Source organism: Rhinatrema bivittatum, chromosome 6, assembly GCF_901001135.1.
Source record: "Rhinatrema bivittatum chromosome 6, aRhiBiv1.1, whole genome shotgun sequence".
Classification (NCBI taxonomy): Eukaryota; Metazoa; Chordata; class Amphibia; order Gymnophiona; family Rhinatrematidae; genus Rhinatrema; species Rhinatrema bivittatum.
The window spans coordinates 146,395,634-146,412,886 of NC_042620.1; the positions used below are offsets into that span (position 1 = coordinate 146,395,634).

General features: G+C 43.9%; 1 protein-coding gene across 1 annotated transcript in view; it reads right to left on the reverse strand.

The window, feature by feature from the left end:
- PLCL1 (phospholipase C like 1 (inactive)) overlaps positions 1 to 17,253 on the reverse strand; it is a 707,275-nt gene that overhangs the window by 127,851 nt on the left and 562,171 nt on the right. The window lies entirely within an intron of this gene.

The following is a 17,253-nucleotide window of genomic DNA, read 5'->3' on the forward strand; positions in this document are numbered from 1 at the left end:
GCATGCAAAAGTTACACCTGGGGAAATTCTGTGGACAAAAATGTAAAAATTCTGCACACAAAAATATAAAATTCTGCACACAAATATTTAAAATTCTGCAATATTCTGCATATGTTATAATATATATCACAGTCTTTGAGTAATTAATTAAAAATGTAATACATAAAAGTTATTATTCAAAGATGCTAGGTTTTAAATATTTTGAGCAAAATTCCCCTAGAATTCACCCTCATACGAGATACCTTCCATACATATACACACACCCTCACACAGGTTCCCTATCTCTCTCACACACACACATATACACATACCCTCACACAGGTTCCCTCTCTACCTCTCTCACACAGACATCCACCGTCACACAGGCTCCCTCTCATATACACACACCCTTCTCTCATATACATTCACACTGTAAGAGAGTGTCCTTTCCACCTTTTTCCCTACTCCCCTGGCCAGACCACTTTCACTCTGTCCTCTCAGTCCCCAACACTTCTGCTCTCCACAATCTCTCCCCTCACCTTCCAGGCTAACTCCTTCCACACTATTTCTACCCCCCAGCCCTCCACTCCCACAGTTTGACCTCTCTCTCATGCAGCCTCTCACACAGGTTCCCTCTGTTCCTCTCATACATGCATAGGCTACCTCTCTCTCTCGCACACACAAATACCCCTTCACACAGACTCCATCTCTCTGCTGCATAAACACACACCCTCACACAGGCTCTCTGTACCTCTTTCACACACACACACACACACACACACACATCCCCTCACCAGGTTACCTCTATCACACACACACACTCTCATTCAGGCTCCCTGTCTCTCTTGCACACACATACACACACTCTCACACAGGCTCCCTCTGTACCTCTTTCACACACACACACACATGCACCCTCTCACACAGGCTCCCTCTGTACCTCTTTCTCTCTCTCACACACACACACACACACACACACACACACCAACACACCTATCCCCTCACACAGGTTACCTCTCTCACACATACAAACTCTCATTCAGGATCCCTGTCTCTCTTGCACACACATATACACACTCTCACACAGGCTCCCTCTGTACCTCTCTCACACAGATACGCCCTCAAACAGGCTCCCCTCTCTCTCATATATACACACACACACACACGCACCCTCTCACACAGACATATACTCTCACACAGACACATACTCTCACACAGGCTCTCTCTCTTTCTCTTTTGCACACACATGCACCCCCTCAGACAGGCTCCCTCTCTCTGGCACACAGGCTACCTCTTTTTTTCTCACACACACACATACACATCCACTTGCATACAGGCTCCCACTCTCTTACCGCACACACACACACACACACACACCCCTATCCCTTCACATAGGCTCTCTCTCTCACACACACACACATGCACTCACAATTCCTCTCATACACCCTCACACATACAGAACATAAGAACATACCATATTGGGTCAGACCAAGGGTCCATCAAGCCCAGCATTCTGTTTCCAACAGTGGCCAATCCAGGCCATAAGAACCTGACAAGTACCCAAAAACTAAGTCTATTCAATACTACTGTTGCTAGTAATAGCAGTGGCTATTTTTTAAGACAGCTTAATTAATAGTAGGTAATGGACTTCTCCTCCAAGAACTTATCCAATCCTTTTTTAAACACAGCTACACTAACTACACTAACCACATCCTCTGGCAACAAATTCCAGAGTTTAATTGTGCATTGAGTGAAAAAGAATTTTCTTCGATTAGTTTTAAATGTGCCACATGCTAACTTCATGGAGTGCCCCCTAGTCTTTCTATTATCCAAAAGAGTAAATAACCGATTCACATTTACCCATTCTAGACCTCTCATGATTTTAAACACCTCTATCATATCCCCCCCCTCAGCCGTCTCTTCTCCAAGCTGAAAAGTCCTAACCTCTTTAGTCTTTCCTCATAGAGGAGTTGTTCCAGTCCCTTTATCATTTTGGTCGCCCTTCTCAGTACCTTCTCCATCAGGATCCCAGTCTCTCACATATACACTCCCTCACAATCTCTCCTCATTTATAGACTCTCTCACACAGGCTCCCTCTCTCTCTCTCACACTCAGACACATATAGGCACCCCACAGCACACTTTCTCTCTCCCACACAGACACCCTACAGCACACTTCCTCTCTCTCATATAGTCTCATGAGTGCTCCTTTCTTTCCTCTCACACTGGGTCTTCTCTGCATCCAGACCTGCTGGGCCATTTTGATCTTCAGTTGTGAGCGGGATAGGTTCCACTCATGGCCCGCCAGGCCTTCCTCCAAAATCTGCAAGGAAAATACAAAATCTGTGCAGGAGGGGAATTCTGCACAAATTCTGCACTCCACAGTAGTGCAGAATTCCCCCAGGAGTAAACAGTACATGCAAACAGTATGTATGAACCTAATTTCATGTGTATATCGGTTGTGCAATTTCCTAAAGGGCCATTTCTGCTGGTTAAGCACTACTTTACCCACGGAAATCCTTTTGAACATGTCCCTCAATATGAAGACAAATTTCAAACAAAAGCACACATATATCGCCACGCGTATGATAAATGTGCATATTATAAAATATATATATCTACTATCCCGCAACATTTGCTCAGCTCTTATGTATGCTTACACGCGAATACATGCAATGCATTGAAACCACTTATATCAATGTTTTGTTTCCTACTTATTTTAAAAATACACAGGCATATATTTTACACGCAAAAGTAAAGAAGAACTTAATCGTATAAGCTGGTATATTTTAAAACATGGGCACGTCAAGAAAATTACCAGTATTCACCAATTGGTCCTCCAGTTCACCCATTCCTTTTCCACGTCATTGAGACCTTCCTGGGTTTGTCAGCTTGAATTCCCCCAGTTCACCCAGACTTCCCACCCAATCAGTACTGGACAGTAAACACATTTAATATAATTTACAACAGAAAATTAGCAGGTGTAGAAATAAGCAAGTAAGTAGGCAATGTTCATGTGTATCTTTTAAAATATCATCTTACACTCGAAAATGTAGGTCCCAACCCAAGAGTACACATATATTTTCAACTTTTACAAAATATAGAATACACAAGTAGAGGCTAATTACACGCGTGTATATGCTAATTTTTACACATATACAGTTTTGAAAATTCACCCCATGTCTAACATAGCTATATGTTGTTTATCCATTTTAGAAAAATATAAATACGTTTGATTCAAAGCAATCAACACACATTTTTAAAACAATCAGAAAAGCGATGCAATTCAAAACCAGATTCTTAAGTTCCAAAATAAAACTTCCCCTTTCTGTTCTATGATTTACAAATAATAAAGCAAATAATGGTGCAGCAGTCATAAATATATCATGTTCCAAACATCAGCAATAAGCTCTTGAATGAGGCAGAAAATATCTCCACTGTGCAAGGTGGTTTATTCAGTCCTTGAATTACTGCATCTCAGAACACTGTAGTTTACGCCATAAATGTGAGGAAGCTCCGCTTGTGTAACACTGGATACAGGCACGCCACGCTATACATGTTCTATGGTTTTTTTGTCATTGACAGAATCACCTCCCATCGTAGAGGAGGTAATACCGCTAATATCCTTTTATAGAGTGAGTAGCGCTAGAATTTTTTTTTATCTGCAGTCCCTTTATTCTGCTGGACTGAACTAGGAAACTGAGTGGACCACTTTCTGTTAGTATTCCATATTCTCTATTTTGGAATAGCTGCTTTACCCATATTTTATTCATATTATAATGTGATTTTGTTCTTGCCATTCTACAATATTCATTACACTTAAGTATATTGTAGCTCAATGGCTTTTTGTTTCTGTATTTATACACAATGTTATCCTTTACAGGCTTTCAGCCTTTTGATTGGTTAAGTTTGGTCTTTCTGATTAGTGCTTCAGAATCATGTGATCTTTTGGCACCCTTTGTAAAAGATATGTATACTGCTCTTTTTAATGACATCTGTTTACTCTGACACTGTATACAGACAGATGTATTGTTGTGAAGGTGGACCCTGGCACTGAGATGAGATTGACGCTACCTGCAGGGAAGATCCCTACAGGTCCTCATCGTTGGCAGCCAGTACTGGTCGGTGCGGAGACCCAACAGGACCTTCACCAATACCAGCCCTCGTTCCCCGCAGGTTAGGCCCTTGGGTGCCGGGGCCAGGGATTCCCATGAAGGACAGCGGATGAAAGAAGAGTCAAGATGTTCCAAGGGTCGGGCCAGGCAGCCAGCAATGGAGTCCAGAAGATGAGCCAGGCAGGCGGCAATCAAGCAAGCCCAGGATACATAACAAAGGTCAAGACAGGCAGTGATCAAGATGAGTCCAGAGGAGGTCCGAGGTCAAGGCCACAAAGCAAACCAGGGATAGGAGCATGGAGTCAGGAGCAGGGAGTCAGGAACACAGATTCAGGCAACCAAATACTCTCTCGGAGTTCGACATGCTGCAGAGGCCGGGACCAAGGGCAGGGTCTGGCCTTAAATAGTCTCAGAGTGCTGACATCATCAATGAGGGCCGCAGAGATTTTCCCACCACAGGCCCTTTAAATGAAGAAGAAAGGCCGCACCTGCCTAAGGAGGTGCCAGCAGGTGCAGGGAGTTGGCGGCGATGGCGGTGGTGGCTCCGGCCCGCGAAGAGGAAGTGCGGCGGCGATGGCTAGTAAGGGAGACCAACCGAAGGTGCTGAAAGGTAGCGGTGTGGGCAGCGGCTCCAGGCCGTCAAGAGGGAGCACGGTGTCGGCAGTGGGTGAGCGAGACTGGTCCCGAGTTCTGCGGCCGGCACACACAACATGTATAAGCGCTATTTGCTGATAATAGCAGGTATGACTTATTTGTTCTCTATTCCCTGGTGGCTATGGAGATTATTTTTTAAGTATATTGGTTTCCATACAATTCTAACACAACTTTTTGTTATATTTTAGTGACCTGTCCCTCCCGATGCAGCATGTCCATGAAACACGTACGTGTCAAGGGACAAACCTCTTTATCAACTCTGTGAATACAGTGTTTCAAGGACTGAATAAAATGCCTTGGACACTGGAGATATTTTCTGCCTCGTTCAAGAGCTTATTACTGATTTTTAGAATATGATTATATTCATTTATGACTGCTGCACCATTATTTGCTTTATTATACGTTTATGTGGTGCAGTCTTCTTCCACTTATTTGTTTGGCTATGATTTACAAAATCATCTAAAGACATAATAAGCCTAACCTGCAGTTTAGTCAGTTTAGCTCTAATTGTGGCACCATTAGGCCATGCATACTGTATGGCATTCTAGCTATTTCTGGAAAAAAAACATTCAGAAAAGATAAAATGTATTATGTTATAAAATACACAGGGAGGCTTTCAAACATGCAGTAATTACATGCATCACTAGTCAAGCCTTGACAACTAACTGAGAAGCACTGTTATCACACTTCAGTAGCATTAAAAAGCAAACCTATTTGCTGATTAGCTCAGTCGGTCCTACACAATGTTATGTTTCTGACAAAATATCAGCATGAGACGTACAGACAAATACTACGTGCAGTAGAGGTCCTTAAGTCCCACCCAGCTAGTTAGGTTTTCGGGATACCCATACTGCATAGGCTTTTGATATATTTGTATACACTGGCAACTCAGTGTATGCAAATATATTTCATGATTATTCAAAGACTTAATGCTAACAAATGTTATGTATTTGGTTGCAAAAACCAAAAGAAACAGTACAGTAAAGGGAGTGCACAAAACAGGAGCAGGATCCAGGGGTGATCATATCTGATGATCTTAAGGTGGCCAAACAGGTAGATAAGGTGATGGCAAAATTCAGAAGAATGCTTGGAAAGAGTAATAGTCAACAGGAAAGGGAAAAAAAACAAAACCAGAAGCTCGCATTTCCTTAAAGGAGAAGAACGCATTCCACAAGTGACATCAATTCTCATCTCTGTATCTGGGGATAGGGAAATACCTATAGTACCTGAATGTAATCCACTTTGAAAAAAAGTGCAAAAAGCGGAATATAAATCTAAATAAATAAATAATAAAGAGGAGAGTTGCCCCGCGCCTGCATCGCAAATCGAGCTCTGCTCTCTTCCTGTACTCTCCAAGGAGGGGGAAGAGCTCTATTTGAATACCGGCAATGCAGGCGCGGGGCAACTTTCCTCTTTATTACATAAAGAAAAGAGGAAGAGGTTTGCTGGGGGGTCTCCGGGGCAACAGAAAAAAACCAAAACACTGAGGTCTGTTGCAGAAGCTAGAAGCAGGTCCCAGAAAAGGAAGGAGGAGGGCATTAGTCATTCTTTGGGCCTGAAGGAGAAGATTGTTGCCCCCTGGGGGAGAGGAAGGAGGAGGTTGCAATCAATTGGATTCTGGAGGGGGGAAGCAGGAGGCGGCTACAGTTGGTCAGATGCGGGGGGGGGGAGGCAGGAGGAGGCTGCAATCGGTGGGCTGGGGGGAGGTATGAGGAGGCCACAGTTGGTGGGTTGGGAGGAGGCAGCTGCTATTACTGGTGGGAGAAGAGAATGATTGAGTGTGTGTATGAGTGGATGTGAGAGAGGGCAAGACGTTAAAGTGTCAGTGTGCAAGCATGTGTGGAAGAAGGAGAGACGTGAGTGAGTAAACTGCCAGGCCGTGCGTGTGTGGGAGAATGAAAATGTGAGTGTGTGTGCATGAGAGAAACTTTCTGCGCATAAGCGCTGACCCCCATCCCCGCTAATCCAGGAAAGTCTCAGAGAGCCCGGAAATCAACAGTTCCCAAATATGATTTACCGTCTCCCGCCTGCCCACCAGCCTCACAAGAGATATATTGGTGGCAGTGGACAGCGGAATCTCCCCCCACCCTCGGGACCCCCTCACTCACCAGTTCTTATCAGCCAAACAGGAAGAGGAGGATAGCGGCCTTGCAGTGCCTCTGGCACATCCTCCCTTCTTCCATGCCAAGGAGTGACTGTGAAGTATTGAATCACATGGTCCACAGCGTGATGCTCAGGCCCCAGCAGGGGAGGAGAGAGGACCATGCCGGAGGCATTGCAAAGCCGCTGTCCTCTTCTTCCTGTTTGGTCACTAGAAGCCAGTGAGTGAGCTGGGGGAGGGGCAGGAAGAGAGTGAGCCGGGGATGACAGGGTGGGGAGAAGAGAATGAACCAACCGGGGATCTGAGGGGGGACGTGAATGAATGAATGAATCAGGAGAAATGGGATAGTGAGTGAACGGGGAATGTGGGGGGATTGAACAGGGGTAAGTGAGGGGTTCATAGGGTGGGAGAAGGGCATGAATCAGGGGTTTGTGGAGGGGTTAGTGAACCAGGGTTAGTGAGGGGTTTGGGAGGGGAGAGTAAACCTGGGTAAGAGAGAGGCTCATGGGGGCACCAGGGTAACTGAGGGGTTCATGGAGGGGAGGGAGAAGAACCACGTGAGGTGTTTGTGAGAGGTGTGAGAACCAGGGTGAATGAGGGGATCAGGTAAGGGAGGAAGTGAAAGAGGGAGAGTGAGGAGATCTAAGGGGCTTCAGAAGGGGGATAAGGGAAAGAGGGGATGGGGGTGTGATTGGGGCAAAGTTTGTGGCTTCCTTACCTCCTCCTCCATTCCATCTCAGTCTTCCCTTCTTTACCACTCCCATCCATAGTCCTCCCTCTCTTCATCATCCTAATCTTCCCTCCTCTTCCACCCCACCCCATCCCCACTCTTCCCTTTCTTCCCATCTCTCCATCACCGATCCCCCCTCCTGATCCTTCTTCCCCTTTCTCTTCTCTCATTCTCTTTCCTTATCCTCCCTGAATCCCCCATCCTCACCCTCTGTCTTCCTCTACCCCTTAGCTCTCTAAGATTCCTTTTTCATGTCCCTCCTCTGCAATCTCCTCTCTTCACATTCCCAGGTCCCTTTCCTGCTTGTCTCTCCTGTCCCAATCACTAATATGCCTTTTCCTCTAATACAGAAACAAATAAATTTGCTGGACATAGAAATTCCCAACTTTTAGAAAGTAAAAAAATATATATATATTTAATTTGCAAATATATGCAAATTATGTAAATTTGCCTCATAAATGCTGCTGATTTTTTTAAATCTGCCATAGAATTTGACTACTTATGCTGCAGAATCTTGAAAATTCTGCCTCAGGAAACTGGGGGCTCAGCACACTAGTATCACACAGTGCACCCACACTCAATATATACTCTCTACTACCCTACATCTCAATTACACACTTACATAAGAATATAAGATATGCAATACTCGGTCAGATCAATGGACCATTAAGTCCAGTATCTTGTGGCCAACAGTGGCCAACCAATTCACAAGTACCAGGCAAGTACCCAAACATTAAATGAACAGATCACAAGCTACCAATCCTTATTGATTAATAGCAGTCTATGGACTTCTGCTCTAGGAATTTATCCAAATCTTTTTTAAACCCAGTTACACTAACTGCCATAACAATATCCTCTGGCAATAAATTCCAGAGTTTAATTATGTGTTAAGTGAAAAAGAATTTTCTACGATTTGTTTTAAAAGAGCTACTTACTAACTTCATGGAGTGCCCCTAGTCCTTGTGTTATCCAAAAGAGTAAATAAGTGATTCACATTTACCCATTCAAGTCCTCTCATGATTTTAAACACCTCTATCATATCCCCCCTCAGCTGTCCCTTCTCCAAGCTGAACAGCCCTAATCTCTTTAGCCTTTCCTCACAGGGCAGCTATTCTATGCCTCTTATCATTTTGGTCGCCCTTTTCTGTATTTTCTCCAGTGCAACTGTATCTTTTTTGAGATTCAGCGCCAGAACTGTTCAAGGTGAGGTCTCACCATGGAGCGATACAGAGGCATTATGACATTTTCTGTTTTATTCACCATTCCCTTCCTAATAATTCCTAACATTCTGTTTGCTTTTTTGACTGCTGCGGCACACTGGGCCGACGATTTCAATGTATTATCCACTATGATGCCTGGATCTCTTTCTTGGATGGTAACTCCTAATGTAGAACCTAACATCATGTAACCACAGCAAGGGTTATTTTTCCCTATATGCATCACCTTGCACTTGTCCACATTAAATTTCATCTGCCATTTGGACTTCCAATCTTCCAGTCTCACAAGGTCCTCCTGCAATTCATCACAATCCGCTTGAGATTTAACTACTCTACATAATTTTGTGTCATCTGCTAATTTAAGCACCTCATTTTTCATGCCCATTTCCAGATCATTTATAGATATACTAAAAAGCACTGGTCCTAGTACAGATCCCTGAAGCACTCCCTCATGAGAGACTTTGTCAAACGCCTTCTGAAAATCCAAATACACCATATCAAATGGTTCACCTTTGTCCACATGTTTATTCACCCCTTCATAAAAATGTAGGAGATTGGTGAGGCAAGACTTCGCTTGGGTAAATCCATGCTGGCTGTGTCCCATTAAACCATGTCTATCTCAATGTTCTGTGATTTTATTCTTTATAACAGTTTCTACAATTTTTCCCGGCACTGGAGCCAGGCTCACTGGCCTATAGTTTCCCGAATCTCCCCTGGAGCCCTTTTTAAATAACAGGGTTACATTGGCCACCCTCCAGGCTTCAGGTACAATGGATGATTTTAATGATAGGTTACAAATTTTTACAAATAGGTCTAAAATTTCATTTTTTAGTTCTTTCAGAACCCTGTGTGTATACCATCCAGTCCAGGTGATTTACTACTCTTCAGTTTGCCAATCTGGTCTACTACATCTTCTAGGTGCACCATAATTTGGTTCAGTTCATCTGAATCATCACACTTGATAACCGTCTCTGGAACAGGTATCTCCCCAACATCTTCTTCAGTAAACACCGAAGCAAATAATTATTTAGTCTTTCAGCAATGGCCTTATCTTCTCTAAATGCCTCTTTAACCTCTCGATCATCTAACAGTCCAACCAACTCCCTTGCATGCTTTCTGCATCAGATATATTTTAAAAAGGTTTTATTATGAGTTTTTGCCTATACTGACAACTTCTTTTCAAATTCTCTCTTAGCCTGTCTTATCAATGTCTTACATTTAACTTGCCAATGCTTATGCTTTATCCTATTTTCCTCTGATGGATCCTTCTTCCAAATTTTGCATGAAGATCTTTTGGCTAAAATAGCCTCTTTCACTTCACTTTTTAACCATGCCAGCAATCATTTCGCCTTCCATCTTTCTTAATGCGTTGAATACATCAGGACTGTGTTTCTAAGATGGTATTTTTAAGCAATGCTCATACCTGATGCACACTCTTTACCTTTGTAGCTGCACCTTTCAGTTTTTGTTTTTTGGAGGGTTTTTTTTTTACTATTTTCCTCATTTTGTCAAAGTTTTCCTTCACAGTATTGCCTCATCCTTGGATGAGCTTTTAATCACTTTTGTAAGTGCCTTTGTGTTTGACAGTCTATCACTATTGCTTCATATAAGCTGACAATGGCGCTTCTGAACCATGTGTAGTTTAATATTATCTGTGCTGTCCTCCCTGTCAGTTAAAAATAATTAAATTTGACTTCCTGTTGCTAGAGTGACTGTATAAAGTAGGTTTGTGCTAGCTGGAAAAAGATAATACAATAGGGTAACCTTATACCTGCATATGAAGAGGAACCAGTTAAGACTATCCTGGTATGACTACCATCGTGGGTATGAACTTGTAGCTTCTTAAATCTTTATGAAAATGATGCCATCACACAATCTTGGTTTTCTTTATTGCCATTTGCTTTTTCTTATCAAATGGGACTATAAATCCTAGGACCACTTTGGTTTGACAGTTAGCAGGACTGAAGCAGTCTGTTCCTTTCGATCCAGAGCTGTGGGATCACTCAGATAGCCTGTACCATATACCCTTCTTTCTCAGCATGTGCTTAACTCTAATATCTATGAGACACTGAAGGGGGCAAACTGCCTGGCCATCATTACACATGCATGAGAATCTGTGTGGGAAAAAAAAAAAGGAACACCAATTCATGCTCAGCAATGTGTCCATGCAGCCTGCAGTACAAGAGCAGTATGTCCATATATCTGTAGAGATAATGAGTTTATTCTCACAGTTCTATCCAAAATGTTCCGTCTGATCATCCCTGTCCTTCATGCTCATGCACACAGGATATCAGAAGTTATTTCTTACCACTTTCAGCACACCGAGTGTTACCTGTACAGAGGCAGCATTCTGATGCCTGGAGGATGGAGGAAGAGAGGTAATGGTAGCAAGTGCAGCTCTTATACTGTAGTTAAGCAAAAGCAAAGTACAAATATCCTTGGAAGTTGGGCAGAAAAGCTCTCAGGGAATCTGACAGAAAGGAAAGAGCCAAGGCAAGCAAAGCGAATAAATACAATTGGATTATCAGAGTAATTACTGGGCATCTTTTTGTGCAGCAATAAACTGAACATTTTCAGCACATGCAAGCAGATGAATCTGACTGGCTTTAAAATGGCAGGGCCTGCCTCCAGCAGGGATGGCAGTTCAAATGAAAAACTGGTCTTTTTCTTCAGCATCCTAAACAGCCCAATGATTGCCCTTCTCCGCCTCCCATTTTGGATTCTGCAGATTCTACCAGCAAGCTTGGGGTAAATCTGAGACTGTGAGTAGAGTGGAAAGAAATGGCTAAGATCTCCAGCTTGTCCACATTTAGGGTTCTTGAAAGTTGATGGTCAATCAGATGTTGTAGTGGACAAGGGGGGTGAATCATCTGCTGTCCAAGGCTGACCAGATCTCTCTGTGGATGGATTACTATCCGAGAAGGTACAAATTGTGTAATAGGAGGTCAGAATCACTTGTTATATTCCCACTGATGAGCTAAGACTGTATATTAAGTTCAATCTGCTCCAAGAACTGTGTTTCCAATACAGGTCTATCTTTATCTACAGGATAAGTTTGTTTTTTTTTATTTAGCCATTTTATATACCATTGTTCCAAGTGAAGATCACAACGGTTTACATTATGACATAAATATTAGCGGTAGCCAATTACAATCACATGATTTGTTCATATATCATAAATTAAAGCGAAAGACATGTACATTGACTTAGGCGGACAGGGGAGGGGAAATATGAAAGGATGAGGGTGTAGGGAAGAGGTAGCATTTTTAACAATAGGTGCTGTAGGGAAGTAAAGGAGGTGGTTGAGCGAGGGTGTTTCAGATAACATTTATTTATATGGGTTGGAAAGAAAGTGATAAGAGGTCCTGAGGTTAGGTTCATCATGAGTTTGCCGATGTAGGAGCAAAAGGCGATTTCCAATCCAATCCACAAGACACCGTCACAGTAAATCCCATCTAACATTGTTTTGCTCTGAGACAGTTGTGTAAACAGTTTCCAAACTCTTACGCCATATAGACATTTGTTCCCGAGCGAAGCAGAGTCAAACAGTAGCTTAATCCAGCGTTTCCCAACAGGTGTGGCAGTGCCGCAGTGCAGGTGGGTGCAATGAAAAAAAGCCTGATAGGAAGGCGTTGAAATGCAGCTGCAGTTGCCTTTTCTTTCCTTCCTGGCCTTCGGGATGTTCTCCCGCCAGCAGGAGTGGAGGGGGGGGGGGGGGGATCGGAGAGCAGGATTTATCTGTTGCTGCTGCTGCTTTCCCATCTGCTGGCTCTTCTCTGCCACTGAGACGGCACGGGGTCCTGTAGTCTTGCGAGACCCTACTGGCCCCCTGCAGACCCGACTGCAGAGGAAAGCTGGCAGAGAAAGAAGCAGCAGTGCTGGGTAAGCGCTGCCCACGGACCCTGCCATTTCCAGGACACAAGAAAGAGAAGGCACGGCTGAATGTGCCAAGGAGCGTGGAGGGAGGGAAAGCTGAAGGTGCCATGAGGTATGGGGGCAAAGGGAAGGAAAAAAAAAGATGATGCCAGGGTGGTGGGGGGGGGGGTGAAGGAAAGAGGAGTTGATGATTTGGGGGGGGGGGGGCGGGGGTAAGAGGGGAGGTGATGATGCCAGGGAGTGGAAGAAAGAGAAGGTGATGATACCGGGGGGTGGAGGGAAAAGGAAGATAATAATGAAACCAAGGAGTGGGGGAGAAGGAAAGGAAGAGAAGAGAAGGTGATGATTACAGAGGAGAGGGAATAAAGGTGAGGATGATGCCAGGGAATGGAGGGAGAACAAAGGAAAGAGAGGTGATGGTGCCAGGGGGTGGGTGAAGAGGAAAGGAAGGGTGATGATGCCGGGGGGGGGGGGGGTGAAAGAGAGGGAAAAGAGGGGAAGCTGATGATGCCAGGAAGGGCCTCTGAGCAAATTAATAATGCTTTCACCTCTTATCAATTATCTACTCAAATATAGGTCGAATTAAACTTTCAGTCAGATTTAACTGTCATTTCTGAAACTTACACAGGGTTTATGCACATTCAATTCATGCTTTTGCATTGGTAGCTCAAGGCAAATTACATTCTGGTACAGTAGGTACTTTCCTGTCCCCTGAGGGCAAAACATAGATGTTAAATAAAAATAAACACAAATCCAGGGTGCTTTCACCACGCTAAACTGTTTTTTCTGTTTTAAAAGTCTGCACCTCAACTTATCTCTTATAATGGAAATTTATAGGGCTTTTGTAAATGAAAGACCTAAACTATTTCCAAAATTCTCAAAATGATTATTCAAGGGCATCACTGAAGAGATCTCAAAAAATGTAACTCACCAATAACCCAGCACTTATTTTATTCGTGCAATCTGAGGCTGAGTTGCAGTTATTTCTCACAATGTATTTATTTATTTAAATTCTTTTCTATACCGTCGCTAAGTTATCTACCATCGCAACGGTTTACATGTAGGCACACAAATTAATGTAGGTGGGTGCGTACTATAGTACATTCTAACAGGTGCCACAAAAGGTTCAGTTATAATAAATCATTAAAGACAATCAATTGTTTAGTGAAGTAGCTCATTTTAGCTTTGGGACTACCAAAGAAAGTAATTGCCACCATGTTGTTGCTGTGGAGTTTCTAGCTTTGCCGACAATGTCTTCAAGGTATGTGGCTTCAATGGGGGACATCTCCCCAACCCACCACAAGTATCATCATCTCCCCTATCCAGCAAAATATTGCACCTATGCTGAGGACCTTGCTGGCGTTGTAAACACAGTTTGACTTAAAACCAGCCCTTGCTGCTACCTCAGCACCGCCTCTGATGACCAACGGCACCTCCATTACTGCAGTGTGACTGGGAGCTAATTTCTTAGCACTGCCACCAGCAGTATAGCAAGTCTCCTGAAACTGCCAAGATCCCTCCTCTCCGACACAATCATCTGTGTCAGAACAACAATCCGCTCATCTCCCTCCAGCATCCAGGGTGTGCAAGCCAAAGAACAAACAAACATCAGGTCTGCTGGCCAAGAACAGCTCGGAGGTAAGCACTACTGCCAGACCCCCAGCTTTGAAAGGAGCAACACCCCCTACAAAAGCAGCAACAAATATAAAAGTAAACTTTAGTCTCTGACTACTTTAACCCCTGGGCGGGGCGGATCCTTTAACTTGCACCCAAGGGCACTTAGAAAAGGAGATGGACCCTTTCTGCACACAGTCCTCGCAGTCTCTCCACGAATACTGAGGTTCCAGGGCTCCCTGTGGAGATGGGGGGGAGGGAATGATAGTTCCAAGGCCCTTTTGCAACAATTCCAGTGCAAGCCTCTTTCCGTCCTTATAACAAGCACTAATAATGATTTTAATATTTTAAATCCAAAAAGCACACTCAGAAGCAATGTGGTTTCCAACTTCTTTACTGATAGTTAATTTGATGACCAAAGAATATTGATTCTTAACACTTGATCTCTCTGTCCCCAGTTACTCGACTTACCACTGTGGAGTGGTTAGAATAAAGTCCCAATATAGTATCAGAATGTAGATCCCAATTCTCATACTTTTCCTGAAGTCTTCTTACTTATTCTGACTCTCTTTATGAAGTACCAGATGGACATTCTCCTCTAAAGTGCACCACAACAGAGTCAGCAGCAAACACAGTTCGTAATACCTTCAGCTCCTTCCCTGTCAAACAGGTCAGGACTCCCCTTCTCAGACGAAACAGCCTACACTCCTCCGGCTCTCTCCAGGTGAAAGCCAGCCTCTTACCAACAGAATAGGAAACTGATTCACTGGTACCAATGGCACTCAGTTCCTGGTGGAAAAAAATAATCTTTGACTCCAAAATAGGGGAAAAATTGACAGGAGACAGGAAGGGTGGAAAAAAACAGGCTTGCCTCAAAAAATGAGGAGATAATTACTGAGAGAAAAATAACTGACAGTCGAAAGTTCACTGCATCGGATCACCGACAGGTCTATTCCCTGAAGGAGTGATAGCACACTGCCAGAGTCTTCCCTACCCCTTGATCTAACCTTAGGGACTCCCCAATCCTCTATGAACAGGTACCAAGACTCTCACAGGGAAAAATCTCAAAATGTGGGCCAAAAAGAGTAAAATCAGCTTCACATGAGTCAGTCTGTCTGGCTGGCTTGAAGGGAAAACACCCACTTACTTCTCTCTTCATTAAGTTACAGAAATTAACGGACAGGAGACAGAGAGCTCCTGCCCCAACAAAATCCAAACTAAAATCCACAACCTGTCTAAACAAAAGCTGAACTAAAATCCACAAAGACTGATGGCATTTGAGGATGATAAACAGCTAGAACACATACTCTGCGCTCCCACATGGGGGAGTAAAACCCAAACCTCTACTTTCTAATTCTGTACTGAAAGTCCCCAGCAAGTTAGTGCACTCGTTTTTATCTAAGGGAAACCAGAGGTCCCCTAAACTACATCATAACAAAGAGAGGGAAAAGGTCTACCTCATGGAACAGGCCCCAACTCGGAGATGCTACAACAGCAACTCCAGGGCCAACATGCGGAACAAATACATTACAATTATACTCCTCTCTGAAAAACAGGCTACAACTTCCCCTCCTACAATGTCCCTCCTGATGTCAATACTAGAAAAGAGCGGTCAACAAATATTTTCCATTTTCTATACTTGCAGCATATTTACACGATACAGCCACCAAAGAAACTATCTAACAGCAGCACTCCCCAGCAAGTTTTAGCTAGATGCAACACAGGAACAAGGACTAGTCCTATAACTTGTACTATCAGCAGAAACGAACCCGAAAGTCCAAACTGACAAGTGCATAAACCTCCTCCCAGCAGCAGCACCATCTTCAGTATAACTAAAGGCACACAGATAGATTTTACGCACACAAACTGCCTGCCACTATAATAAGGAAGCAGAAGCAGGGTTGCTAATTCTGGTTGGATCGGTATCTGGTGTTTTCATCACGTGATGTGAAGGTTTAAGGACTGGGTTTACAGAAACTAATTTCACGCATAAGTTTGCTTTGAAATTTGATGTAACTTATCCTCTATGTTTAACCTCAAAAATTTAAGATCTTCATTAACAATACACTGGAATGCTGTAACATCTCCAAAAAACACATATGATTAAGAAGTTACTGCATAAACATGTCTTTAAAAATATGCCAGACTAGAAAAGCTAGAAGCAAGCTTGTGACCGCATAGTGTTAAGGCTTCAAAACTAAATAATCTCTCAAACATGTACGCTAGGGGGTAACTTTCAAAGGGACTTCTATGGGTAAAGCAGTGTTTTACATGAGAAGTGGCTTTTTACTAAATAGCCCACCTGATATGGAAATAAACTTATAAGCATTTGTCATGTTCACACTTAAGTCTACCTGAACTGATAGGGGCATAGCTGGGGATGGAGTTGGGGGTGGGGTTTGGAATCACATGCACACTTGATAAAATTCAGCCATATGCACAGACGTTATCAGGAGAATTTGCGTGCCTACCAAATACCAGGAGTAATTTGAGCAGGATAGATTTGATGGAATCATTTTCAAAGCAGACTTATGCGCATAACTTGGGGTAGATTTTCAGACGAGCGCGAACAGCCTACTTTTGTTTGCACTCCAGGCGCAAACAAAAGTACGCTGGATTTTAGTAGATACGCGCGTAGTCGCGCGTATCGGCTAAAATCCTGGATCGGCGCGCGCAAGGCTATCGATTTCGTATAGCCTGCGCGCGCCGAGCCGCGCAGCCTACCCCCGTTCCCTCCTAGGCCGCTCCGAAATCGGAGCGGCCTAGAAGGGAACTTTCCTTTGCCCTCCCCTCACCTTCCCCTCCCTTCCCCTACCTAACCCATCCGCCCGGCCCTGTCTAAACCCCCATCCTACCTTTGTCGGGGGATTTACGCCTCCCGGAGGGAGGCGTAAATCCCCGCGCGCGAGCGGGACTCCTGCGCGCCGGGCCGCGACCTGGGGGCGGGTACGGAGGGCGCGGCCACGCC